General features: G+C 42.0%; 1 protein-coding gene and 1 non-coding gene across 6 annotated transcripts in view; one reads left to right on the top strand and one right to left on the bottom strand.

Moving 5' to 3' along the window:
• Nucleotides 1–21,337, bottom strand: part of LOC128689868 (serine protease 42) — a 204,539-nt gene that overhangs the window by 40,876 nt on the left and 142,326 nt on the right. The window lies entirely within an intron of this gene.
• Nucleotides 411–484, top strand: TRNAN-GUU (transfer RNA asparagine (anticodon GUU)). The gene has a single exon. It is a non-coding gene; the product is annotated as a tRNA-Asn (tRNA).

Genomic DNA, 21,337 nt, shown 5'->3' with positions numbered 1-21,337 from the left:
CACCAGAGGATTTAAAAGCCATCAGCGTACACAACGGTGTATCCAGATGGATGCTAGTTCCAATTCCTTGGATCAAGAGCCTTTTACTATCAAGGCATCCTCCCCCCCACCTAATGAAGGGTTACGTTTTAGGAGGGATAGAAATCGACGTCTGAGACTCCCAAAAAAGTAAAGTAGTATGACTTATTTCTGTTGGGAACCTTCAGGTGTTCTCTTCACCGAAGTATTACCCACAACACTCGAATTCTGAGAACCATCACAGAGCCAATCGAGAATCAACCTAGCGTTTTCTTCACAAACTTTATTTTACAATTTAAGTGCTGTGATCAAATCTCAGCTTACTAATTATTGTACTGCGATAAGGGGCGGTGTTAGACTAACCTATATATCTCACTCCCTGTGCGAGAGGAGCCTCCGTGGCACAATTGGTTAGCGCGTTCGGCTGTTAACCGAAAGGTTGGTGGTTCGAGCCCACCCGGGGGCGATGGTTTTCGTTATTTCTTCATTGAAATTATAAAAAATTTTGTCAACCAGTAACCTCAGTTTACTCAAATGATCCTATAAACAGAGAACCGTTCTTGATATCGATGGAGATTACCAGTGCTATGGAATCAGTAATACACATAATAACCCGCACATAAGAGAGAAGCTTACGACGACGTTTCGATCCGATTTGGACCATTTACAAAGTCACACTGCGACTTTGTAATTGGTTCTATGTATGGGCTGTATATTGTTCCAGTCACTTTATTGTGATTTTTTTTGGTTCTATATGGTACCAGCAATGCCTCCAAGCGGAATATGTCAACTGAATTATTCGAGCACAATCCAATTACCCGAGTATATAGTGTAACAACTCTTCGTGTTTCGTTGCATTAATTTATTAGAAGCAAATGTAAATGATGCAATATTACTGCTATACTTTCCATGAACAACACTCGGACGCCTCGAAAAGAGGAGAGGAACGAACTCTTGTAATTGTCCACGTTTGTGAAGGGAAAGGAGAGAAAACCTTTTAACAGTAGATTTATTATTTTCCTGTGTAAATATAGTGAAAGGCGACAAAACGACGAGAAAAAAATAATTCATTAGTGGTTTAATTATAACCTTAATTTTTAAAGGGATGGAGCGGGAAGCTAGCGGAAGACGTAGGTCACATGACAAAGTTCCATTGGCGGATCATCATGACTAAGACCGGCTTCAGGCAACATTTGTCCTGTTTCCTGACAAACCTTACGTTACGCATCCTAACCTATGACGAGAGACTGGCGGTTGTCCTGATCACTTTAAAACAGGAGGTGCTCGCTGAGGGTTGGGCAGGATTAGAAAACAGACGAGGAGAGGAAATGAGATGTGTGGGAAGAGAGAAGAGAGATGGGACGTCACAGTGATAATGAGATCATTATGAAGTTGTGGGAGTGAAGAAAAAAGATATAAAGGAACCTCTACCCTAGAAGCCGAATACAAGTCGGGGCCCTACATATCTAAGGAGGCTGGCTAGAGGTGGAGGCTGGAGACTCAAGAAGTAGAAGTAGAGCTACTGAAAGGAAACCTCAAGAAACTGAATTCAAATATGAAAGGATAGTGAAGAGAGTCATTTAATGTTCAAACTAAGAAGAGATCAAGTGTGTCCAGCCTTGTCCGAGGATATTTGCTTTTACATGCTTGCTCTCTTAAAAAGGGATATCCTTTTCAGTATAACAATTGGGCACTAATGTAAATAAAAAAGATGATCTACATAATAGAAAAACTGATAACTGAAGATAACTCTAAAGTCTCTACTTTGCAGATACAATACTGGTTGACGAACATTATTCCACTAGACGTCAAAATACCAGCAGCTTTAATCATGCTGAGGAACTACAATGAGCTCTATAAGGATAACTTTCAATTCGTTAAACATATATCTGTAGGAGGGGGAGGGGGGGGGGTAAATCGACTGCTAAAAAAAGTTTAGCGACGTTGCTATGAAATCACTATCTGCTATAATTAGGACAGACAAAAGTTTCGGCAGTGATAGACTAGTCTTCGGAATCGGTCACTCCCTGCATGCTTCTTATACTTCAAAAGAACCTACGGTAGAGCACAGGTCTGCGGGTTTAATGCAGTTAGTAATATTTACGAATCCTGACAGAGGTGTTAACATTAACTTGCGGGGTAGTTTGTGTACTGTGAACATGAGCCATGTTTAGTCCAGCCGAAGTAAGTTTGTCATCATCTACTAATTTTCCTTAAGTATTTTGGCCTTGAGTCGTGCACAAAGCTCTTTACATTTTACCAAAAACTTACAAGTGGCAACGAGAACCGGCGGAAGGACTTCTGAAAACAGGAACTTTGTTCTTACCGGTCTGAGTGGGTAAGTGTGTGTTTACAAACAGGACAACGGGATCTACTGTTCCACAACGGTGATTAGAAAACAGCTGCAGCAATTTAGAAGAACCCGGGCCAAGGTTAGAAAAATACAACGATTCGCTGAGCGCAATGTATGGTTTCCTCCCTTACATAATCTTTCTGAGAGGTGGAGGTGTTCAGAATTGCCTTCCTCTTACGGACGATGTTTACCGTGAAGGAGGAGCAGTTTTTTCTGGTCCCTCGCCAGAGACCAGTCGTGCATGGAAAACCCTGTTCAGGTAAGCAGTGCTGGCATAGTTCTAACGCACTGGCATGCCCAAGACACCCAGCAGTGCTTTCATTAACTTTTTCACAGATCAAGTCAGATCATTGAAGGCAATGTTAATCTCGTTAACTTTTTATTTGTGGCAAAGGGCGAATGTATCTTGGTTAGATTCCCTGGTGGGAAGAGACCTACGAGTAGATTTCCTTACACCTGAAGCCTATGTTCACTCATTAAATAATTATTTAAGTGTCGGGCAGTTGCTGTGGGTTGCATCCTGGGGAAGACCCGGAAGGACCCCAATTGTAATTAACCAAACTGCTCGACTTTCTTGGATTATTCTGTGTTAGTAACCTTCTTGGCCAGTTACCTGAAGAATATCATGAGTTTCAATTAGAAATAGCTAAAAATCTCACTGGAAAGATGAATTATGAAAATGGAACGGAATGACTGTCGCTATGACCTTTCACATCATGCTACAGAGTGATAATATCCCAAGGTATTGTTTTACAGTCGTTACGCATTGAGCAAGAGAAAAACTGTTACATAGCGAGTAGCATCCAACGAAAGTTCTAGCTGAAAGAACGATATAACTCTGACCTCGGCTGCGGTTCTTATTGACAGAGAGGGTCTTTCCTGTCGCATATTCTTGCAACTCTGCTACAACGAGAAAACTGAACAGGACGATACGAGACTTTTTTTTTTTAACCATCATAAACAAACCACACTATGGATATCATTTACTGTGCACTTCAATACTTCCAACAATTCAGGAGTTTTCTCGCACTTTCGCCCAGAACGTGACTTGCAGTAGAGCTAGTTTTACACATGTATGCTTTACGGTAAGACCTAGAACAGAGAGCCGACTACAACTCAGATGAGTAATTTTACTGCCGAGTGAAAAACGTTCTGAAGAGGACTTTTCTAAAGACACAAACCCGGTAGATAATTACAGCGATGGTGTTGTTTAAGCTTAATTTTGTAAGCAGCAAAACTTTAAATTCGAATTGCGAATTATACATACGTGTAAAACACATACATGTATCACATTACATATATAATGTAAGAAATCACGAGATATCTTGGAAATTCACATATTTCAGATATATGTATGTATATATATATATATATATATATATATACACACACACACACAAACACATCGGTCGTTTCCCACCAAGGTACGGTGGCCCGCGATATATATATATACGTCGTGCCGAATAGGAAAACCTTGCAACCCTTTTCTTGCCGAATATGACAATCGAAAATTTGTGTATGCAGTAATTTCACAAAAATAATTCTGAACCTAAAGAATAAAATATATTTCATTGTGTTTCTTATTAAATTATTGTAAAATTGTCTAAAATATATTTTAGTTTTCTAAAGTTCTTTTGGTACAAAATTAATTTTACATTAATATAAATGTAAAAAACTATATCTTTAAACGTATGAGAGAAAATTTTTATATTAAATAAATAAAAAAAAAATGTATCTTTAAATATACAAAAGAAAATTTTAGAAAGGACTTAAATTTAAACGAGTTCTTGCTAATTTACTAGTTTTACCTATTCGGCACGACATTAAATCTATATATAAAGTACAGTAGCATGTGCGTGTGTGAATAAGCGTGCGTATGTATTTATAAACGGGTATGTGTGTGCATAAGCGTGCGTAGGTGAGTTGCGCATGTGCGTGTATAACTCAGATCACTGAGTCAGCCTTGGAGTTGACGGTAGAAAAGGGGGTCAAGGCGAGACATGAAGTAGGGAGAAAGGTATAATCGTGAGAGAAAGGGTAAGAAGAAAGAAAGGAAGGAATGAAGGAGGGGAATTTGAATATTTACATTCATCTGTGATTAATAATGTTAATTAGCTTATGCAGTTTAAAAGAAAAATATTCCTTCGTAAATTTAGTGCAACCTAAACACACTATGGAGAAGCAACTGACAATGTCCAAGCTTTATAGCAGACGCTCGCTCGCTCGCTCTCTCTCTCTCTCTCTCTCTCTCTCTCTCTTTTTATTTTTTTACACAGGGTTTGACAAGGTTAAGGATCCCTAGCTTTATTGACAGCTATATTACAGGTTAAGGATTCCTAACTTTATTGGCAAGCTAAGAGCTGTTACCTACATCAGCTCATTTGAAAGCATTTTTATTGTTATGAGACATACAAGTAGGGAACAGGATGAAGTTGGAGCCATCTGTGGGCCAGCATTTTCATTTGATCAACTGACTATCTTACCTGGAGTTTACCTGGAGAGAGTTCCGGGGGTCAACGCCCCCGCGGCCCGGTCTGTGACCAGGCCTCCTGGTGGATCAGCGCCTGATCAACCAGGCTGTTGCTGCTGGCTGCACGCAAACCAACGTACGAGCCACAGCCCGGCTGATCAGGAACTGACTTTAGGTGCTTGTCCAGTGCCAGCTTGAAGACTGCCAGGGGTCTGTTGGTAATCCCCCTTATGTGTGCTGGGAGGCAGTTGAACAGTCTCGGGCCCCTGACACTTATTGTATGGTCTCTTAACGTGCTAGTGACACCCCTGCTTTTCATTGGGGGGATGGTGCATCGTCTGCCAAGTCTTTTGCTTTCGTAGTGAGTGATTTTCGTGTGCAAGTTCGGTACTAGTCCCTCTAGGATTTTCCAGGTGTATATAATCATGTATCTCTCCCTCCTGCGTTCCAGGGAATACAGGTTTAGAAACCTCAAGCGCTCCCAGTAATTGAGGTGTTTTATCTCCGTTATGCGCGCCGTGAAAGTTCTCTGTACATTTTCTAGGTCGGCAATTTCACCTGCCTTGAAAGGTGCTGTTAGAGTGCAGCAATATTCCAGCCTAGATAGAACAAGTGACCTGAAGAGTGTCATCATGGGCTTGGCCTCCCTAGTTTTGAAGGTTCTCATTATCCATCCTGTCATTTTTCTAGCAGATGCGATTGATACAATGTTATGGTCCTTGAAGGTGAGATCCTCCGACATAATCACTCCCAGGTCGTTGACATCATTATGCTGTACGAATGTGTTCCATACTCTAGTCATCCTGGGTATGTATGATCTCAGATGGAGTGATGTTCTCTCCCTCTCTCCCTCTCCCTCTCCCCCCCTCTCCCTCCTTCCCTCTCCCTCCCTCTCTCTCTCCCTCCCTCTCTCTCTCCCTCCCTCTCTCTCCCTCCCTCCCTCTCTCTCCCTCCCTCTCACTCCCTCCCTCTCCCTCTCTCCCTCTCCCTCTCCCTCCCTCTCCCTCCCTCTCCCTCCCTCTCCCTTCCTCCCTCTCTCTCCCTCCCTCTCTCTCCCTCCCTCTCCCTCTCTCTCCCCTCCCCCTCTCTCTCTCCCTCTCTCTCCCTCCCTCTCTCTCCCTCCCTCACTCTCCCTCCCTCCCTCTATCCCTCCCTCTCTATCCCTCCCTCTCCCTCTCCTCTCTCTCCCTCCATCTCTCCCTCTCTCTCTCTCCCTCTCCCTCCCTCTCTCTCCCTCTCCCTCCCTCTCCCTCCCTCTCCCTTCATCCCTCACTCTCCCTCCCTCTCCCTCTCTCTCCCTCACTCTCTCTCACTCTCCCTCCCTCTCCCTCACTCTCGCTCCCTCTCTCTCTCTCCCTCCCTCTCTCTCTCTCCCTCTCTCTCTCCTCTCCTCTCTCTCTCTCTACCTCTCTACCTCTCTCTCCCTCCCTCTCCCTCCCTCTCTCTCCCTCCCTCTCTCTCCCTCCCTCTCTCTCTCTCCCTCCCTCTCTCTCCCTCCCTCTCTCTCCCTCCCTCTCTCTCTCTCCCTCTCTCTCCCTCCCTCTCCCTCTCCCTCCCTCCCTCTCCCTCTCCCTCTCCCTCTCTCCCTCTCTCCGTGAATGTATAAACTAAAAACAATCTCAGGTTTTAAATTACGTAAAGACCGAGTCCAGATACATGTGTTACTTCATATGCTCTACAGCTGCTGATTAAAGCCATTCTTCAGATTGCTGGGCATAGCCGTCACGGGTCGACATAGAAAAATTTATACAACCCAGGATAAGAAGTGTTTAGAGCAGGACAGTCTTGCCTCTCATAACAGAACCTGGTTTACCCACAATGCTATACAACGAAAATGCTAACATGATATACACAGATACCTGGAGGTCGTTCCCAGGGTCAACGCCTCTGCGGTCAGGTCCTTGTAAAATTCTTACGTAAGTGCGATGGTGGTGTAACAGTACACAAAATACCCATGAAAAGGTAATACATGAACCAGTGGCAGGCAGGTATTTAATTTTAAAGAATCTCACCCAATGAATATTAGTAAATAAAGTGAAATCAAAGGTCTTATGAGTGGATAACCGTGTTGGTCCAGTAACAATACTCGCCGAAGCTCTATATGGTAACTGACGAATCACTTCATTGCGTTATCTCTGATAAACAATACACAAATATCTTCGAGGACAAAGAAATACGAGTGTAAATTACATTTTCAACTATTTCGCCGTGAAAGAAAAAATAAGGCTTAATATTTGGAAAAGTGAAAAATGCACTCTTAAGCCACTTGAAGGAGGTTTAGGTTAATTGTACGAGATCAGGAGTAAACAATGTTACAAGCCGACAGTCATGAAGAGAAAGGTTAAGAAAAACGAGTCGCTAGCATAGAGAGAACCTTCCAATCAAATGTGATGAATGGTTTAGAAAACCGACAAATTGAAGAATGAGACTTGTGCAGCATTTGGGAATCTTTGTGCAACACTTAACAGTAGTCTGAGGTACCTCCAAACTACTACTACTATTTTTTTCTACCATTCTTCTTTGTAATGGACTGATGAAGCTACTGTGTAGCGAAACGTTTCCTCAATAAAGAATCTCAAATACTGCACAAGTGTCTCAATCTTCAACTTTGGGGGAAAAAAAAAAAAAAAAAAAAAAAAAAAAAAAAAAAAAAAAAAAAAAAAAAAAAAAAAAAAAAAAAAAAAAAAAAAAAATTTCCTTTAAGATACTAGTACTGTACACTAGAAGATCCATGTATAGCATGCAAAAATAACAATACTAGACTTTTTTTTGCATGCTGTGGGATCCAACAGCGTGACTAATCTGGAAATCAGTCAGGAGTCCCTGGTCCGAGACTGGACCACGCAGCGATGACTTTAAAATACCATGCATGGAAGAGGGTAAGGTACCTAGGGATTGGCAGAGAGCATGCATAGTCCCTTTGTATAAAGGCAAAGGGGACAAAAGAGAGTGCAAAAATTATAGGGGGATAAGTCTGTTGAGTATACCTGGTAAAGTGTATGGTAGAGTTATTATTGAAAGAATTAAGAGTAAGACGGAGAATAGGATAGCAGATGAACAAGGAGGCTTTAGGAAAGGTAGGGGGTGTGTGGACCAGGTGTTTACAGTGAAACATATAAGTGAACAGTATTTAGATAAGGCTAAAGAGGTTTTTGTGGCATTTATGGATTTGGAAAAGGCGTATGACAGGGTGGATAGGGGGGCAATGTGGCAGATGTTGCAAGTGTATGGTGTAGGAGGTAGGTTACTGAAAGCAGTGAAGAGTTTTTACGAGGATAGTGAGGCTCAAGTTGGAGTATGTAGGAAAGAGGGAGATCATTTCCCAGTAAAAGTAGGCCTTAGACAAGGATGTGTGATGTCACCGTGGTTGTTTAATATATTTATAGATGGGGTTGTAAGAGAAGTAAATGCGAGGGTCTTGGCAAGAGGCGTGGAGTTGAAAGAGAATCACACAAAGTGGGAGTTGTCACAGTTGCTCTTTGCTGATGACACTGTGCTCTTGGGAGATTCTGAAGAGAAGTTGCAGTGATTGGTGGATGAATTTGGTATGGTGTGCAAAAGAAGAAAATTAAAAGTGAATACAGGAAAGAGTAAGGTAATGAGGATAACAAAAAGATTAGGTGATGAAAGATTGGATATCAGATTGGAGAGAGAGAGTATGGAGGAGGTGAATGTATTCAGATATTTGGGAGTGGACGTGTCAGCGGATGGGTCTATGAAAGATGAGGTGAATCATAGAATTGATGAGGGAAAAAGGGTGAGTGGTGCATTTAGGAGTCTGAGGAGACAAAGAACTTTGTCCTTGGAGGCAAAGAGGGGAACGTATGAGAGTATAGTTTTACTAACGCTCTTATATGGGTGTGAAGCATGGGTGATGAATGTTGCGGCGAGAAGGCTGGAGGCAGTGGAGATGTCATGTCTGAGGGCAATGTGTGGTGTGAATATAATGCAGAGAATTCGAAGTTTGGAAGTTAGGAGAAGTTGCGGGATTACCAAAACTGTTCTCCAGAGGGCTGAGGAAGGGTTGTTGAGGTGGTTCGGACATGTAGAGAGAATGGAGCGAAACAGAGTGACTTCAAGAGTGTATCAGTCTGTAGTGGAAGGAAGGCAGGGTAGGGGTCGGCCTAGGAAAGGTTGGAGGGAAAGGAGGTTTTGTGTGCGATGGGCTTGGACTTCCAGCAGGCATGTGTGAGCGTGTTTGATAGGAGTAAATGGAGACAAATTTTTTTTAATACTTGACGTGCTGTTGGAGTGTGAGCAAAGTAACATTTATGAAGGGATTCAGGGAAACCGGCAGGCCGGACTTGAGTCCTGGAGATGGGAAGTACAGTGCCTGCACTCTGAAGGAGTGGTGTTAATGTTGCAGTTTAAAAACTGTAGTGTAAAGCACCCTTCTGGCAAGACAGTGATGGAGTGAATGATGGTGAAAGTTTTTCTTTTTCGGGCCACCCTGCCTTGGTGGGAATCGGCCAGTGTGATAAAAAAAAAAAAAGCATCACCGAGCCCATCGGACTCTCTACACTCTTGATATTTACCATTTCTTTCATCCCACTGACATTGTCTTTTCACAGGTTCATCGCTCTTGCATCTTGGTACTTCAAGTACCAAGATGTAAGATATCACCAAGATGTAAGACAGCACCAAGATGTAAGACAGCACCAAGATGTAAGACAGCACCAAGATGTAAGACAGCACCAAGATGTAAGACAGCACCAAGATGTAAGACAGCACCAAGATGTAAGACAGCACCAAGATGTAAGATATCACCTAGATGTAAGACAGCACCAAGATGTAAGACAGCACCAAGATGTAAGACAGCACCAAGATGTAAAACAGCACCAAGATGTAAGACAGCACCAAGATGTAAGACAGCACCAAGATAGGCTCTGTTTTGCCTGAGTCTCGCTCGCTGACCCTTCAAGTGTAATGCAGTCCTGTTTAAATACATTTTCTTCAATTTATTCACTTATAATAATATCCAAATATTAAATAATTTGCTCGTTGGGGGTTCAATAAAAGACTTAATTACCTTCATAATTCTGCGCTTCACTGTCGAAGAACGTGCTGGACGTACAGTGCACTGGGTGCTGTTAGCCACATTGAACAACCAGCTATTGGCCATTATGAACCAGCTGCTATTATATAATTTGTCACGTAACGCAGCCCAAGAGTCGGAGCTTAACCCATAGAAGCCACAGTTAGGCGAGAGAGAGCAATATAACTGCAGTACCGTTACTCAGATAAGCTTCGTTATCGGAATTAACTCTAATACGAGTTAACGGTGACAGGTATTTGGGGAGCGTAAGGGAAGTGGCTTTTTTTGAGCATTTTAACGGGATGAAGAGAGGCGAGAGGGGAGTGGGATAGTGAAGAGAAGAGAGGAGCGAAAAGGAAAGGGAAAAAAGGATAGAAATAGAGGAAAATGTTAAGGTGGAAAAGTGGAGGGGATGAGAGATAAGGAAGAGTTGTAGAGAGAGAAAAGGGAGGGTTGGAGAGAGAAAATAGACGGGAGTAAAGAAAGAGGAGGAAGTGGGGGGGGGGAGAAGTGGGAGGGAAAGGGAGTGCCCACCACATTATTGTGATTGTGGTTGTTGTGGTAGGAAAGGGAGTGGACGTCAAGTAAGGCGTTGTCTACTGGTTGTTACCATGTAGACCGGAAGTAAATAATACGCTTGCTTGCTCACCCACGTGTACACACACACACACAAACCACGCCCGTACCTGCGACACACACACACACACACACACACACACACACACACACTTGAATCTATGATGCACAACTTTCAAATCATTATGTTTACGAAATGACGAGAATGAGAGAGGAAAGTGATATTTGCCCTTGTTGTCCCTTCCAGCAAGAAAGACCTAGAAACTCAGTATGAAACGCCCGTGAAAGTGATCACTAATTTAATTTTCTGTTACTTGGTGAAAGTAAACAAAGATATCTCAAAAAATAAAAATAAAAAAAGTTGAACATTTAACGGCACAGCTACAGGACAATTCATCCAGGAAGTGACAAAGACATTTCAATTAGAAGTGCAAAAAGTGAGTCAGTTCTGCACCAACCTGCGGGGAAAAGGGGCACTAGATGAAATGAACACATGGTTCAGTCAGCAATGAAAAGAAGTAAAATTATGAAACAAGCGTGGGAAAAGTGCAGATGAAAGCGATCTCAAGAGAACAAGGAAGTTAGCAAAGCCGGAGAGTTTTATCCTCAGGTAAGAAGGGAAACTGAAAAAAAAATATTAAAATATCAAGGAAAACCCAATAACAAACAGCCTCATCAGATAGAAACTTACAGTATATGATCAAGATAATGAAAATTTTGATAAAAGATGCAAAAAAACTTGACTGTTTAGGAATGAAATAATAGAGGTTCACAAGAACTAAGCCAGAACAAAAGTATTTTTGTATATAAAACTGGTAGACGGGGAAGATGAAGAAGGAATATCAGGGTTAAAGTTCGCAGAAACAGTAAGAGAGGCACAGAAATATATCCATTTCCTCAAACCAGCGTCTCCCGAATCCCGAAGCGCGAGAAAACAGCCTCACCAGCAGCCCAGGCTGTGCTTGATCATAAAAGCGGTATTCAGTGACCTTGACAAAGACACGATCCATATACATCATCTCGTATACGAGACTCATTTTTGAGAATACATTGCTAGTGAGGTATAAACTTCACATAGTAAATCACACTGATGCCCCCAAAGAGAGCATCCAGATTGGAGACTTAAATCTGAGAAATAAGAATGTAGAAACAATGAACGAGTTAGGCCTCCCTTCACTGGTAGAACAAGGACGGAAATGAGCCATACGTACTCAGTGCTGGATGTGCAAGGATTGTTTCTTCACACTGAGGTAACAAGATAGCACGGTTCAAAATTACACTCAAACGAGTCACTTCGAAATCAGAAAACTGAAGTGGAATGAGCTAAATGTCTGGAGATGCAAACCCCAAACACCGGGTCAAAAATAGATCCAAATCGGTTGGTCCAAATTTTTGAAGTGAAAGATTCTTCAGGAAACAGAATAAGTGTTTCCTGACGGGTGACTTAGTCATATGACGACCCGCCAGTGGAGCTTTTCGTCATCTGATCGAGGTCTTCCGCTGACTTACCGGTCCACCCCGGTTATAATTATAACCTATATATATACCAAGAGATACAGGTTCCTCCCCGTTCCCATTTCCTGCAAGGAAAAATTGCATTAAAAAAAAACACCCACATGCACAATTACAAGTACACAAGGACAGTTTCACACAAATAACTAGGTTTCAGGCTTGTAGAAACAGAAATAAACACGTCCGTTGCACACGTTATACTAGAATATCCTCATTACCACAACACACCAGAGACAAAGAACAAAAATACAAAGAGAACAATAAAAAAGAAAGAAAAAAGAAAAAGAATGAAAAAGAGAAAGAAAAAAGAAAAAAAGAAAAAAGGAAAAAGGAAAGAGAAAGAAAAAAGGAGAGAGAGAGAGAGAGAGAGAGAGAGAGAGAGAGAGAGAGAGAGAGAGAGAGAGAGAGAGAGAGAGAGAGAGAGAGAGTTTACCTGGAGAGAGTTCCGGGGGTCAACGCCCCCGCGGCCCGGTCTGAGACCAGGCCTCCTAAGAGAGAGAGAGAGAGAGAAACATACAGACAGAATCCAAAGTATCAGTAGACAGATGGGCCAGCAGCAAGATACTCTTGCAGAAAAATAAACAAACTTGTTCAGAATAAAAATATCCATCAGCAGCTACCTCTGAGTAATGCCACGAGATTTGCTCTCTCAAGGCACCGCCATGACTTAACTCGCATAAAAAATACCTAGATTCAGTACTAGATGTCACGCAACGCATTTGAACATGATTATAGCTATTACTCGATGACTCTGGTGGTACGGAACAGATTCTTGTAGGATACACAGACCATCGTAGGACAGAGGTTACTCTAGGATATATAGGATACCATAAGACACGTGGGTTATATACACACTTTCACAGGATATACAAGCTACCATACGATATACAAGCTATCATAGAACATCTCTAGAAGTCGAAACAGACGATATTTTATGTTTAGTCTGTAAATTGTGCTAAACCTGTGTTTATCATTCTGTTTAAAGACCAGTTAGGTTAGGCAAGACTCGTCAGGAGCCAGAACAAGAGTTTCCCTATGACCAGCCACTGGAGCTTTGGGTCATCTGACCGAGGCCTTCCACTGACTTACCGCGCCATTCCATTAAAATCTGAAATTAATAAACTAGTGGTCATGCTATTTCCAGGTAGTGAAATGAATTAGATCATAGATTCTTAAATCTATTTTGGGTTGCGTGCCACTATTGCAGCTGGTCATCACACCCTCCCTCCTCCCCTCTTTTATATAAAATTCTAATGTAAAAATTAAAATCCCTATTTAAATAGGAACAGTGAGAAACCAGCTTTAGTTTTTAACTTCATTACTTTTAATTATTCAGTTGAGTGTTGAAGGGGCAAATAACAACCCTTTTCCCTGGAAATTACTCCACCGATCCCCTAGGGAGGAGGGGGGTGTAAGCCCACGTTGGTCAAGAATCGCTGAATTAGAGAATGACAAGATATTTCATTGGTAATGACAAATAGTTAATCACAAATGGGTGTCACGCAAGCACTACACACAAGCAGCGACGTAGCCAGGCCCAAACCACAATGATCAATTTATTTTTGCCGTGAAGAGGTACGAGCAGCTGCCTTTCCCACTGTAGAGAATGCAATACACGACCAAACTCTCACCATCAATCTATATATGACGATGTGTTGTTACCTGGAGACCTGATGCTGCAAGATCTTTTGCTCTCTGCAGCAACTGCCACGTCAAGATGATGTCATTGTTCATCCGTGGCAAAGGTTGTGTTATGCTCTAATATCCTGAGGCGCTTAATGACTTTATCGAATAGAAAGTCACAATACCGTGACTGGAACAATGCACAAACTTATGACGACATTTCGGTCCAACTTGGATCATTAGTAAGTCACACTGAAGCTAGGAGGGAAGGACGCCAAATATATATATATATATATATATATATATATATATATATATACATATATATATATATATATATATATATATACATATATATATATATACATATATATATATATATATATACATATATATATATATATATATATATATACATATATATATACATATATATATATATATACATATATATATATATATACATATATATATATACATATATATATATACATATATATATATATACATATATATATATACATATATATATATACATATATATATATATATACATATATATATATATATACATATATATATATACATATATATATATACATATATACATATATATATATATATACATATATATATATACATATATATATATACATATATATATATACATATATATATACATATATATATATACATATATATATATACATATATATATATACATATATATATATACATATATATATATACATATATATATATATACATATATATATATACATATATATATATACATATATATATACATATATATATACATATATATATACATATATATATACATATATATATATATATACATATATATATATATACATACATATATATATATACATATATATATATACATATATTTTTTTATTTATTATCACACCGGCCGATTCCCACCAAGGCAGGGTGGCCCGAAAAAGAAAAACTTTCACCATCATTCACTCCATCACTGTCTTGCCAGAAGGGTGCTTTACACTACAGTTTTTAAACTGCAACATTAACACCCCTCCTTCAGAGTGCAGGCACTGTACTTCCCATCTCCAGGACTCAAGTCCGGCCTGCCGGTTTCCCTGAATCCCTTCATAAATGTTACTTTGCTCACACTCCAACAGCACGTCAAGTATTAAAAACCATTTGTCTCCATTCACTCCTATCAAACACGCTCACGCATGCCTGCTGGAAGTCCAAGCCCCTCGCACACAAAACCTCCTTTACCCCCTCCCTCCAACCCTTCCTAGGCCGACCCCTACCCCGCCTTCCTTCCACTACAGACTGATACACTCTTGAAGTCATTCTGTTTCGCTCCATTCTCTCTACATGTCCGAACCACCTCAACAACCCTTCCTCAGCCCTCTGGACAACAGTTTTGGTAATCCCGCACCTCCTCCTAACTTCCAAACTACGAATTCTCTGCATTATATTCACACCACACATTGCCCTCAGACATGACATCTCCACTGCCTCTAGCCTTCTCCTCGCTGCAACATTCATCACCCACGCTTCACACCCATATAAGAGCGTTGGTAAAACTATACTCTCATACATTCCCCTCTTTGCCTCCAAGGACAAAGTTCTTTGTCTCCACAGACTCCTAAGTGCACCACTCACTCTTTTTCCCTCATCAATTCTATGATTCACCTCATCTTTCATAGACCCATCCGCTGACACGTCCACTCCCAAATATCTGAATACGTTCACCTCCTCCATACTCTCTCCCTCCAATCTGATATTCAATCTTTCATCACCTAATCTTTTTGTTATCCTCATAACCTTACTCTTTCCTGTATTCACCTTTAATTTTCTTCTTTTGCACACCCTACCAAATTCATCCACCAATCTCTGCAACTTCTCTTCAGAATCTCCCAAGAGCACAGTGTCATCAGCAAAGAGCAGCTGTGACAACTCCCACTTTGTGTGTGATTCTTTATCTTTTAACTCCACGCCTCTTGCCAAGACCCTCGCATTTACTTCTCTTACAACCCCATCTATAAATATATTAAACAACCACGGTGACATCACACATCCTTGTCTAAGGCCTACTTTTACTGGGAAAAAATTTCCCTCTTTCCTACATACTCTAACTTGAGCCTCACTATCCTCGTAAAAACTCTTCACTGCTTTCAGTAACCTACCTCCTACACCATACACTTGCAACATCTGCCACATTGCCCCCCTATCCACCCTGTCATACGCCTTTTCCAAATCCATAAATGCCACAAAGACCTCTTTAGCCTTATCTAAATACTGTTCACTTATATGTTTCACTGTAAACACCTGGTCCACACACCCCCTACCTTTCCTAAAGCCTCCTTGTTCATCTACTATCCTATTCTCCGTCTTACTCTTAATTCTTTCAATTATAACTCTACCATACACTTTACCAGGTACACTCAACAGACTTATCCCCCTATAATTTTTGCACTCTCTTTTATCCCCTTTGCCTTTATACAAAGGAACTATGCATGCTCTCTGCCAATCCCTAGGTACCTTACCCTCTTCCATACATTTATTAAATAATTGCACCAACCACTCCAAAACTATATCCCCACCTGCTTTTAACATTTCTATCTTTATCCCATCAATCCCGGCTGCCTTACCCCCTTTCATTTTACCTACTGCCTCACGAACTTCCCCCACACTCACAACTGGCTCTTCCTCACTCCTACAAGATGTTATTCCTCCTTGCCCTATACACGAAATCACAGCTTCCCTATCTTCATCAACATTTAACAATTCCTCAAAATATTCCTTCCATCTTCCCAATACCTCTAACTCTCCATTTAATAACTCTCCTCTCCTATTTTTAACTGACAAATCCATTTGTTCTCTAGGCTTTCTTAACTTGTTAATCTCACTCCAAAACTTTTTCTTATTTTCAACAAAATTTGTTGATAACATCTCACCCACTCTCTCATTTGCTCTCTTTTTACATTGCTTCACCACTCTCTTAACTTCTCTCTTTTTCTCCATATACTCTTCCCTCCTTGCATCACTTCTACTTTGTAAAAACTTCTCATATGCTAACTTTTTCTCCCTTACTACTCTCTTTACATCATCATTCCACCAATCGCTCCTCTTCCCTCCTGCACCCACTTTCCTGTAACCACAAACTTCTGCTGAACACTCTAACACTACATTTTTAAACCTACCCCATACCTCTTCGACCCCATTGCCTATGCTCTCATTAGCCCATCTATCCTCCAATAGCTGTTTATATCTTACCCTAACTGCCTCCTCTTTTAGTTTATAAACCTTCACCTCTCTCTTCCCTGATGTTTCTATTCTCCTTGTATCCCATCTACCTTTTACTCTCAGTGTAGCTACAACTAGAAAGTGATCTGATATATCTGTGGCCCCTCTATAAACATGTACATCCTGAAGTCTACTCAACAGTCTTTTATCTACCAATACATAATCCAACAAACTACTGTCATTTCGCCCTACATCATATCGTGTATACTTATTTATCCTCTTTTTCTTAAAATATGTATTACCTATATTATTATTATAATCAAAAAGAAGCGCTAAGCCACAAGGGCTATACAGCGCTGCAGGGTAGGGAAGGAAGCAAGGGAATTGGATGGCAGAAGGGAGGGGGGATGATCAGCAGGTTACAGAAAACAGCGGGGCAGGGGATAGTACGGGGGTAGAGGGTAGCAAGAGATACAAGTAGAAAGGGCTGAAAGTATCAGAATTTGTGAAGTAAGTCAGTCGTTGTCAAAAAGTCAATGAGAGAGTCCGAATGAAAGGTGGGTCCATCAGCGAGAAGGGAAGGTAAAGAGAGAGCAGCGGGGCGAAGACGACGACAGAGGTAAATTCTGCGTGCTCGTTGATAAAGTGGGCAGTCCAACAGAATGTGGCTGACTGATAATGGAGCTTGGCAATTCTCACAGAGAGGAGCAAGACGCCTCTCCATGAGATATCCATGAGTAAGACGAGTATGGCCAATGCGAAGACGGGAGAGAGTAGTCTCCCAACCTCGACACTGGTGATAAGAAGACGGCCAGTAACCTATACTCGGTTTAATAGACTGAAGTTTGTTGCCGAGCATAGTAGACCAACGTTGTTGCCAACGGGTGTGAAGGTGGGAAGATATTACAGCAAAATAGTCCGTACATGGAATACCTCTATAAGAAACTGGTAGGTCATGTACTGCTGACCGCGCAGCAGTGTCTGCCTGTTCATTGCCCTGTACGTCAACATGACCAGGGACCCAACAAAAAACAATATCTTTATGCTTAGTAAAGATGCGGCGTAGCCAAAGTTGGATACGGAGGACTAAGGGGTGAGGTGTATCAAATTTTTGTATAGCCTGTAAAGCACTAAGGGAGTCTGAGACAACCACAAATGATGACACGGGCATAGATGCAATACGGATAAGTGCTGTAAGGATGGCATATAATTCAGCAGTAAAAATACTAGCTGAAGATAGTAAATGCCCTTGTACGACGCTATCCGGAAACACTGCTGCGAATCCTACGCCGTCAGAAGACTTAGAGCCATCTGTGTACACAGCAATGGCATGAGAATGAGAGTGAAAGTGGTCAAGAAAAAGAGAGCGGGAAGCGACCGTAGACAGTTGGGCTTTCGAGCAAGGGAGGGAGAAAGAACAGACTCGAACAGCTGGAACTTCCCAGGGGGGTAGGGAAAAGTGAGATGCTACATGTACATAGAAAGGTGGTAGTTGAAGAGAAGACAAGAGCGAATGAAGGCGAAGAGAGAAGGGACGGAGTAAGCAGGGGCGGCGAACAAATAAAGAATGTCTACTAATATCAGTGACCATTCTATAAATGGAAGGATTGCGGAGATCATGAGAGCGTACATAGTAGCGCAGGCAATGGGCATCACGGCGATCGGATAAGGATGGAACGTTCGCTTCTGCATAGAGGCTTTCGACAGGGGAAGAGCGAAAAGCACCAAGGCATAAACGTAATCCTTGGTGATGAATGGGGTTAAGGCTAGAGAGAGTAGCAGGAGATGCCGCTGAATAGATCTGGTCACCATAATCAAGTTTCGATAAAATAAGGGTGGAATGTAGGTGAAGGAGGGTTCGACGATCAGCTCCCCACGAAAGATGAGCAAGGGTTTTAAGAAGGTTCAGCCGGCTGTGACAAGTTGCCTTCAGAGAGGTAATGTGAGGTTTCCAGGATAACCTACGATCAAAGAGGAGGCCCAGAAACTTGACTGTATCACGTTCAGGGATACGTGAGCCATAGAGGTACAAAGGATGATTAGAGATGACAGAGCGTCTAGTGAAAGTGATTTGGTGGGTTTTAGTGCTGGAAAATTTAAACCCATGTGTGGTGGCCCAATTGGACACACGGTCGACTGCATGCTGGAGAGAAACTGTAAGGAGGTGACAGTCAGCGCCTGCACAGGCAATAGCGAAGTCATCAACATAGAGTGATGACCAAATATTTGATGGAAGACTAGAGGCCAAATCATTAATAGCAAGGAGAAAAAGTGTTGTGCTCAGAACACATCCCTGGGGGACACCTTCAGCTTGGATAAAGTCCGGGGAGAGCACATTATTAACCCGAACACGGAAATGCCTGTCAGTTAAAAAGTTCTTAAGGAAGGATGGTAGATTGCCTCGAAGGCCTAAGGAGTGGGCTTGGGCTAAAATATTATACCTCCAAGTTGTGTCATATGCCTTCTCAAGGTCAAAAAATATGGCAATAACTGAGTGGTGATTCGCAAAGGCATTACGAACATACGTATCCAAGCGCAGTAAGGGGTCTATGGTAGAACGTCCCTTACGAAAGCCATATTGACGAGTGGAGAGACTGTTGTGTGTCTCTAAATACCACACTAAACGTCTATTTACTAGACGTTCCATTACTTTGCAAACTGCACTGGTAAGAGCAATGGGACGATAGTGGGAGGTTTCATGTCCCGTAGTGCCTGGTTTGCGGAAAGGGAGAACAATGGCAGATTTCCACAGCTGTGGAAGAACTCCTTGTGACCAAATAAGATTGTAAAGGCGTAATAGGACTGCAAGGGCTGACTGATGTAAATGTTGTAGCATACGAATATGAATGTCGTCGGGCCCAGCTGCCGATGATCGACAAGCTGAGAGTGTTGCCTCCAGTTCTTGAAGTGTAAAAGGCACATTATACTGTTCTTCTCTGAGAGAAGAAAAGTCCAAGGGTGCTAACTCTCTGGCAGACTTTGAGGAAAGAAATGAGGGGCATAGATGGAGTCCCTGAGAAATACGGACCAGATGATTGCCAATTTCATTGGCAACATCTAGTGGGTTTGCTATATCAACACCGGCAACCCGCAGAACAGGAGCCGGGTCAGGAGAATATTTACCACTCAGTTTTCGTACTTTTTTCCAGACTGCACTCATAGAGGAAGCAGAGGTGATGGTGGAGACATAATCTCGCCAGCAAGTGCGTTTAGCGTCACGGATGACACGGCGAGCGATCGCACGCTTCTGTTTAAAATCAAGGAGTCGCTCTGTGGTTCTATTGTACCGGTACCTGCCCCATGCAGCGCGTTTCAAACGTACTGCACGAGCACAAGCAGGAGACCACCAAGGCACGCATTTCTGAGAATGCCTGCCCGAAGTTTGGGGTATAGAATGAGAAGCTGCAGTGAAAACGGAGGACGAGAAGAGGTGTAAAAGCTCATCGATGGAGGACGAAGAAGGAACCTCTTTAAAAACAGTCAGGTGTGAGTAAAGGTTCCAATTTGCCCGATTAAATTGCCAGCGTGGGGTGCGAAGAGGTGGCGAATATGAAGGGGAAGTAAGAATGATTGGGAAATGATCACTGTCATGTAAGTCCGGGAGAACAGACCAAGTAAAGTCTAATGCGGTGGAGGAAGAGCAAACTGAGAGATCGATGCAAGAGAGAGTATGAGTCCGAGGATCAAAATGGGTGTGAGTACCTGTATTTAAAACATGGAGAGGGTGGGTGGCAAGAAAAGCCTCTAACTGAATTCCTCGGGAATCACAGTGAGACCCTCCCCAGAGGAAATGGTGGGCATTAAAATCACCAAGTAACAGAATCGGTGGCGGTAATGACGAAACAAGGAAGGCAAAATCCGGAATAGATAATGCCCTAGAAGGAGAGAGATATAAAGAACAGAGCGTATACCACCTATGTAAGTGGATACGGGCTGCTGTGTAATGCAGCGAAGTATGAACAAATAGCTGATGGTACGGAATATCAGTGCGGAGAAGAAGGGCACTTTCATTAAAGGTCCCATCAGGAAAAGGATCTGAAGAATACAATAAATTATAGCCTGAGATGTGAGAAATAACAGCAGAGTGTAATTTTGGTTCCTGTAAGCAAACACCAACAGGGGCAAACTGGGAGAGTAACATCTGAAGCTCACCCCGATTACCCCTGAGGCCACGTATATTCCACTGTAAAAAGGCCATGATTGGCAATGATAAAGATACTTGAAATCCGCAGGTAAGGGTTCCTACGGACTAGGAGGGTTAGAAAAGTCCACATGCGGAGGCAGTGGAAAATGTTCAAGCAGCGAAGGAACGGTGCGCTGTGAAGAAAGGAGTTGCGCAGATGGAGCAGAGGAGAGAGAAAGAGCGGAAGGTGGATCAGTGTCCATTGATGGTTTGGTCTCTGCAATATATTCAGAGATTGCTTCAAGTGTTTCGGAATTCAGAGATGTCGTATGGGAGACAATATTGGGAATGGTAGGGGGAGGATGAGTAAAGATTGGAACTGTA

This window comes from Cherax quadricarinatus, chromosome 22, assembly GCF_038502225.1.
Source record: "Cherax quadricarinatus isolate ZL_2023a chromosome 22, ASM3850222v1, whole genome shotgun sequence".
Taxonomy (NCBI): domain Eukaryota; kingdom Metazoa; phylum Arthropoda; class Malacostraca; order Decapoda; family Parastacidae; genus Cherax; species Cherax quadricarinatus.
This window is presented reverse-complemented; position numbering and strand designations above follow the sequence as displayed.